Genomic DNA, 8863 nt, shown 5'->3' on the forward strand with positions numbered 1-8863 from the left:
GGGAGGAGGAATAATCCAAGTGGATATTGGTGGACACCTGCCTATACCACCTATACCTCTAGTTAGTTTCATTTTTTTCCTTGATTATAGAAACCTTTACTATTTTTAGCAGTTTTTCAGGTCTTAAACTTCTGGAGTTGTTTTAACCCCCTAAACGACATTTAGTTTAGGTCTAATACAAGGCCATAGCCATACGAAGGGGCCTACAACAAATCCTGTAGTACTTAGAGAGATATTTCCAATGAGTTATTGTACACACCAAACAGAGATCATATGACCATGTTACAACCTTGGGAATTTGGCTGCCTAAATAACCCCAATGGGGCCTACAAACTCTTGGTTTTTCATCTCCTGGGGGTTAGGGTTTTGGATTTTTAAGGCTTTCCTTTATTGTTTGATAATAAAAATATCCTTGAGTCTCATTGTAACACAGTTCAGAGGAACGTAGCCACCACATCTCTTATCATAGATAAGCTACCATCGCCCAAGCTAGTTTATTTCCATTTTGTATGTAAGCATATTTCAATTCTTTGATATTAATGAAATGAAGTTTATTTTATGCTGCATCTTTGTGTTTAAGTCTATATTTTCATTTTCTTGTGTTCCTTCATAATTCCGGATCATGCATATAAAAAGAAAGAGTCGGGGGGGATGTCATTTTCTTTGAATAAAGTTCATATAATTGTATGCACTAACTATGGTAATAGTTTCCTTTTTGAAAGAAGTATTTGTTTACATACTCTAATATGATGTTCATTGGGCTAGATCTCTTGAAATATTGTTATGTGATCATATGCACAATAATAATATCTTGTATGTTAGCTTTATTTTGGAAACTTTATGCACTTGCATGCAAATTATGTTAGCTTCCTTTAGAGAAAAGATTATGTATCTGCATGTAATTGTGAAAAGTTTATGTATTCCCATGAAAAACCATAGATAGTGTGCTAGTTTCCTTTAAAAGAATAAGGATAAACTCACTAGGACCTAGGGGCATGATACCTGAGTGGTTGGGATGGCTCTCAGGTGTGTTGTTGATGATGTGGAAGGTATGTTTGATGTGTTTCTGTCGATTCCACTTCCTTAAGGTCACCTAGGAGGTTGAATCATATCATAGTAGCTTCTCATCACATGTTTATCCTGGTTGGTCAGTTGCTTGGGTAGATGTGGGAGGAGGGTGTTACAAAATTTTCTACCTAGAAGCTTGTATAGAGTTTCAATCTGAACTCCCCTCATCAATACCAGTGCTTCATGAACCATCTTGCAAGTATCACTTCTCAAGCACTATTTTAACACTTGTAACATCCATCTTTCTTACATAAATTGGATTTCTGGCCAATCCAGGAATGTGCATAACACTAGGGAGTGTTTTAATCCTTCTGCCTTAATATTCAATTTAACTTTTCTAGGTCCTATGATTATGGTCTTCCTTTCATCACCTAGGAAGACATCACCACCATCATATTTCTCATACTTGTAGAACCACTCCCTATGAGGAGTCATGTGAAAGGATGCACCTGAGTCTATGAACCATGCCTCATGATCTACATATGTACTTGAAGAAGAAGCCATGTACACATCCCAACCTTCATCTGAGGTGGTTTTTGACTCTACAAAAGGAGCATCATTAGATTCATTTCCTTTCTCAGGAGTTTTAGATCTACAATCCTTTTTGTAATGCCCTTCTTTTCTGCATTTCCAACATACCTTTACAACTTTTCTTGGAGATTAATATCTCCCTCTATATTTAGATCTCCCACTTGAGTACTTATTTCTATTTATGTTCTATGATACTCTTCTTACAAACAAGGCATATCCATTCTGGCTCTCCATATTTTTCCATATCATCTTCTCCAACAACAAGGATGAGGCTATGTCATCAAATTTCAAGGTAGTTGTATTAGTACCTATGGAAACAACCAAACTATCCCATGAGTCTAGTAGAGAACAAAAGAAGCTAATGCACTTATATTCAGCTGAAATTTTAATATAAATAGATAACAATTAACTTATCATAGTATTGAAGTTATTCAGATGCTTTGTCACCAAGTCTCCATCTTTCATCCTTAGGATAAACAACTTTTTCTGTAGGAAACAATTGTTCACCAAAGACTTAAGTCGATGCAAAGTCCCTAAATTTTCCCACAAAGGCTTTTCCATAGCTTCCCCTAATACATTCAACAATACTGAATATGAGAGACATAATCGTAATGTTCTATTTGTCTTTCAATGTAGCTTTCCTAGTCTTTTATTGAAATTCCTATTGGTGTCATACCTAGATCTACAATAATCCACCGATATTTTTCCACCAATAGATCCTCCATCTTGAGCTTCTGCAACTCAAAAATTTATCCATTGAATTTCTTGATCTCTATCTTTCCACTATTTTCCATATCCCTTCACTGCAAGAATCGATCCCGTAGATCTACCACTATAACATGGTCTACGACAAGCCCGAGAAACAAACCCCTTTAGACGCAAAGGAATCCCCTTGAAGCTAAAATAAATTTCATCCCAACTATAGGTTTTAACTCTGTCAAAAAGTTACCTACAAATAAATTCTTAAAAAACAGAAAAATGTACAATGGAAAGAACGTAAAAAATATACACAAAGATTTACTCCTGGAACCCAAAACTGGGATAACAAGATTGATTTTTCATTATACTCCTTTCAATGTTATAATACATTATATACATGTTGAAGCATTCATAAAAACCAATCCATTAACCCTAGATTAGAAAATAACCATAGGTCCCTTCCCTAGATATACAAAATATCATGGGCAAAACCATCATGTACAAAACCATGTGCAAAAACTATGCACAAAACCAAGGGTGGCTCCACCCACCATCCTTGGGTCTTCCCCTCATCCTTGGGTCTGCTCCCCATCCTTGGGTTTGCCCAACCCTTATTGGACCCGTATAAAAAAAATTGGGGCACTACCCCGGGCACTGTGCAACGGGGTTGCTACCCCCCTACAACCCCCTCACTACACTCGACGCAACATAAAAACGCATGAAACCAATTGTGGAAAGAATATAAAACATACCCAACAAAAAATCTGAAGCGATATAAAATACAAAAGACAAATAAAAGAAAAAATTGCAAAAACAAAAAGAATGGTGGAGACCTACTTTGATTCAATGCTTAGTCACAATCGCCAATTATAGCGACATAAGGATATTTGTAGGAGAAATTTGTGTTGATCATTTAGAGGTCTCAGAGAAATTGGAATTGTGAAAATGAAATGGGAGGGTGCCCATATATATAGATTTTGTGCACATGTGTGGTGATAGGTGCAATAAATGCACTCTCGCAGAGAAAAGTGTGACTAGAGTTAAGGCAATGTTAGAGGTTTCTTTAGCTCAAGTTAGTCTTGAAAAATGTGATTGCGACAAGTTTGTAAAAATGCAGTAAGTGGAATATGAGTGAAAAGTGTGATTGTGACTAGTCGCAAAATTTTGAGTTAAGATGCAATTGAGATTTTGTGGAAGATTTTGCTAAGTATAGGGACCTAGAAGAATTGAGAAACTTATTCTTTTGAAAATTAAATATGGGGGCTCCAAATTTTAAGATGTCAAAAATTTTGGGGGTTGTTGTCTTAGCTATAACAGCACCCTAAATAAAATTAGTTTATATCTATTTATCTATTTTTAAAGTAATTGAAATTAAAACACTTATTTTTCAATGACCATAGATTGAATATTGCACTGTCCACTTTAAGTAAAATTATTTCAATATCAACTTTATATTTAAAATATCAAGAGTACCTCTTGGTTTTGTCTAGTGTAAAGAATAAAATCAAAATTGCTAAAATAAAAATAAACTTTCACAACTTGAACTAGGCATTGGACAATTCCCAAAAAGTTGTGGGATGAAATAATATGCAATCTTTGTCACACAGATTGCTGAAGGTGAAAATCACTTTCTATTAAAAATTCACTCCCAAATTAGATCCCAATTTTAAAATAGCTGTCACAATATCGACCTTGACGACCTTTTAAGTCATCAAAATTATGGTGGACACGTAACTTTTTTGTCAGTGCTATTTTAGCATAGAAATAAAGTTTTAAACAAATCCAAGTAATCTCTAGTGTATCTTAAGGTTTAATAGACCAATTCTAGTGTTAGTGGATGTTAATAATCATCATCATCAATAGCATTATCATATATAAACAAAGTGAAAGTAATTTTTGTAATGGTTAAGACACTTTAATGGTGTATTGTTTAGTTTAAGGGTGATGTGTAATTCCTTCCCTACACAACATGAAGTTGACAAGTGTCATGTGTGTGTTTGTGTGTGTGTGTGTGTGTGAGAGAGAGAGAGAGAGAGAGATGGTGTATTGTTTAGTTTAAGGGTGATGTGTAATTCCTTCCCTACACAACATGAAGTTGACAAGTGTGTGTGTGTGTGTGTGTGTGAGATAGAGAGAGAGATGGTGTATTGTTTAGTTTAAGGGTGATGTGTAATTCCTTCCCTACACAACATGAAGTTGACAAGTGTGTGTGTGTGTGAGAGAGAGAGATAGAGAGATTTTCACCATAGCAATTGAACCCTCTCATAACATGATAGATCCAAAATTAACATAACTCTTGGAAGAAAAACATATAGAAAGATAAATTCACTAGGGAAAATTTACACTCTAGAATAATTCTCATAGAATTATTGTAATTATAATAATCTCTTAATTTCTACCAATATAATTTGAAATGTTTCTTTTAAACTCATGGATTGATAAATAAAATAAAATGATATTTTAAAATACTAAATGAAAGTGTCACATTTTAATTCAATAATAGTTAACCATGGTTAAACCCAACCAAACCCTTAATTACTTATTTAATAAAAATAATAAAATATATTACAAAAATAGTTAAATTTATTTCATGTAAACCTTGAAATATTATTAAAATCCTACTATTTTTTATTATATAACCATTTTAATATATAAAAATTATGATGTTTAATAAATTTCACATTGCTGGTATTTTACTAGTATTTATTATCCTTTATTTAGTGTAAAAATGAGTGATTTATGTTCCCTTTAATTTAAGTTATTATTATTTGTAATTAAATACATCATTTTCAAACATTTATTGTTTAACTAAAAAAATAAAACAACCAAAGTTTCCCATAACCATGATCCAAGATACAAAATTCAAGTAGGTGTGGAATTGCACCATGATCCAAGGTTTGTACACAGGAAACAATACCCTTATGGGTGTTCCCTAATTCTACATCTATCTTAGCATCAAAACCGAACTTTGATTAGTGATACAAATAGATTATAACTCTAACTTTATGTTTAGTTGGATTTCAACAACCACAGCGAAGTTTTTACAATGATCCATCTTAATTTGGAATCTATCATGGACTTATGGGGATTAAATCCCTAGGTGTGCTCACCTTTTCTCAAATTTTCATCCCTATTTTCACATGATAAATGTTAGTTCTTAATATGCCACGTTTTATCTCCATGTTGTGCATGAAAGGAGTTACACATCTCTCTTATACTGGACAACATGCCAAAATGTTTTAACCATGATGCACAAAGAGGGATCAAATTCTTATAGGTCCAAACTTTTTCTTAAATTTTGATCCCTGCACATGAGAGCTCTGAAAGTTAACATGGATCTACATTGATAGTTAATATGTCATGTTTAAACTCCATGTTGAGCGTAGAAGGACATACACATATCCATCATATTGAACAATGCACCAATTAAATGTTTTAATGGTATGTTGTTCAATATGATATATGTGTGTGTGAGAGAGAGAGATATATTTTAAATGCCATGTGTCAACTTCATATTAATAATTGAATAAATTGCACCTCCTTATATTGGGAAGTAGAAAATATCCATTGGTAAAATAAGAATTTGTTTACTTTCAAGTACTTTTTCTCTACATATATTAAGTTGAAATATTAAAACTATTAGGCCAATAGACATGTCTATTTTGGAATAGGGCTTTAGAATTCTAATTTAATTATCAATGTTTATTAGGTGGATGGTAGGGATTTAACTCCTAGAATATTCTTAGTAGTATCCATACATAAATCAAAGGTTAATATTTATCTCCAAAGGAGTGATCTCTTTTTTTCCCTTTTAATTTAATTTATTAATTAAAAAAATTTCATATGAAAAAGTGTCATATGAAATGAGTTATGATTTTTTGCATGTGTGGTATTGATAAACCATGGTATTGGTGTTGGAAATACTTAGAAGGAGGTGAATCAGTATTTCACTTCAATTAGTTAATCATTTAAAGTTTTAGAGCATTAAATGTCAATATCATCAAATCAAAGCATAAATCAACATCATATCATATGAACAATATAGAAGAAATTTTTAGGTGGAAAGTCTTCTAGAAGAAAAACCATTGAACGCTTTCTAATATAATTTATGAGTATAATATTTATCAACTCCAACTGAAGTAAGGCTCCATATTCCTAGTAATCTATTAGAGAAACATACAATTTATCAGGAAGCTCCAACTCCTGAAAGGATGCACCAACACCCTGTCAGCTCTAACTTTCCCTAGCACCACCCCACCACCCTGAAGTATGTTAAAACTCCAACCTGAGGGAGACTTCACTCTCCACCTTGCTTAAGCCAACCACCCTTAAAAATAGAAGATAAAATAATGTGGACTCCCATACTAGGGACAATGCACCACTTACAATGATATTCAATTAAACCCTTATTGTTGATATATGCCAAAATATACAATGGAGTCCTTAAAATATCAAGTTGTTGTTACACTTCAAAACTACTTTTGGTATAACTCAATGATTCTTGTACAAGTTCTTATTAAGTATAACTTTCAATTCATAACAAGGTGCAATATAACATATTGACAAATCATATCTCTTATTTCAATACTTGACGATATCACTGATTCCTTCAACATATGTTTAACAGGGCCAAAAACAAACTTCACATTTTCTTCGTATTTTAATTTCCTGAGATGGCTAAGACATGTTTCAATAAGTTAAAGATACTACTCCTTAACCTTGACCTTAACCTTTCCTTGAAGATGCAACAGTAATAACCCAAAATGAGGCCTGAATGGGGACAAAATTCTACCTTGTTGTTACTGACCTCCTTAAAAACTTCCTTCAAATCTGTTATAGAAAGAGGGCCTAGACAATACTTTTACCTAGTGTGAATTTCCCATAAAATTCTCCAAAATAGCCAGTTGAGATGGCCTTAGAATTAGAATGAAATTTTCCTCACACAAATCCTGAGGAAGGCCCTAGCTTCATAACTAGTGCAAACAGTCATCAAATTGATCCCTAGAATAGTGCGAATAAGTGTCATAGACGGGGCCTTAGGAAGGTCAGGTTTATGTTCTGAAATAAGCCTCAAGGGGGATGAAAACATCTCCCTCAAAAGATAATAGACCAATGACGAAATCTCCCAAGAAATTATAAAATTTAATCCCAAAAATCCTTTGAGAACTTGGCCTTAGAATAATAAGCCTTAGAAAAAATAACCTTTAGCCACGAGGGCTTCACTCAATGAACCTATGACATATCATGTGCATTCATGGCATACTAAACAATACCCCTAATTTGACTACATATTAAAAAATATCCCTAAAAATCACATTATTTAACCCCCTATCAATACGAACCCAATACACCTCCCAAATTTAAAAACCCCCTACTTTCACTAAATATTATATGTATCCAATGTTTCATTAATATTTTTATACCCCTTTATATTTTTCCATTAACTTTGAGCTCCATTTTTTATACCTGCCAATATAAAAACCCTTTACCACCTAATATATGCTCAATATATGATGTTGATTTTTCATCAATATATATCCCCCAATATGAACCCACGTTGTATGGTATTGCTCCCCCAGTGAAGCCCCTGTGCCTTTAGCCAATGTAGATATACTCCTACCTTAGGGTTGAAATTAGGCCTTAGGTTAGGTTAGATTATGCCACAAAAGAATGTGAATAGGAGCCTCAGGGAGGCTGAAAAATAAGACTTAAACTAACCTTTAAACCCTCCTCATAAAATACCCTCTAACTTCATTTTTGTCTAGCAAATGATCATCACAAATAGATATCACAAAAGCTCATCCAACCTCAAAAAGAACTTGACCTAACTTGAAGATCAACATGACTTTTATGGTCTCTTGAGATCAAATCAATAGATATATATGTGCATGAATGAATAATGCACTTCTTGTTAAAAATAGAAATAATAAATCCTAATTTAATTTGTCCTTGAATTAAATTAAGAATTAAATCGAAATTCTATTCTCATAGTAACTTGTAATAGTTAACTAAGTTAATTTGACTTATTTGTCTCAATAAATTCGAGTTTGAAGTCTATCTCGAGCCATGTAGAGTGATCCCTAAATTTTAGGGGTCCAAGTTGAGTTCTTTTGAGTTGTAATTAATTAACTCAGTCTAACTGAGTTAAAGTCAATTAAACTAGTTCAAACATTTGGAGGAACTACTAGGAGGTCTAGTAGTGGGGACAAGCATCAGTGCAGCTTCACTGCTCCACCTGTTAATTGGAGATTCATTCATAAATAATTCATGCATGAGAGTTTTGAGGATGACCCAGCTGAGATTAGAGTTCATGGATAGTGTACTATCAGTTGTATAATTTTCTGAGTTGTACAGATGGTGCACGCAATCAGTTGAGAGCCTATGGATGGATTGTGTAGTTTTGGAGAGAGAATTTCCCAATTCAATATGGGCTAATTCTCTCAGGAATTGTGCAAGGAAGTAGGGGCTTGGCAGGCAGCAAATTTGGCTAAGTGTTGGCTTGAGTTGGTTTGTGAAGCAGAGAGATAGATTGTACTTGTGCAAGAATTGTTTGGTTTGAACAAGA

This window comes from Pinus tabuliformis, chromosome 8 (genome assembly GCF_031772625.1).
Source record: "Pinus tabuliformis cultivar Carrire ecotype Pingquan chromosome 8, CPIR1, whole genome shotgun sequence".
Classification (NCBI taxonomy): Eukaryota; Viridiplantae; Streptophyta; class Pinopsida; order Pinales; family Pinaceae; genus Pinus; species Pinus tabuliformis.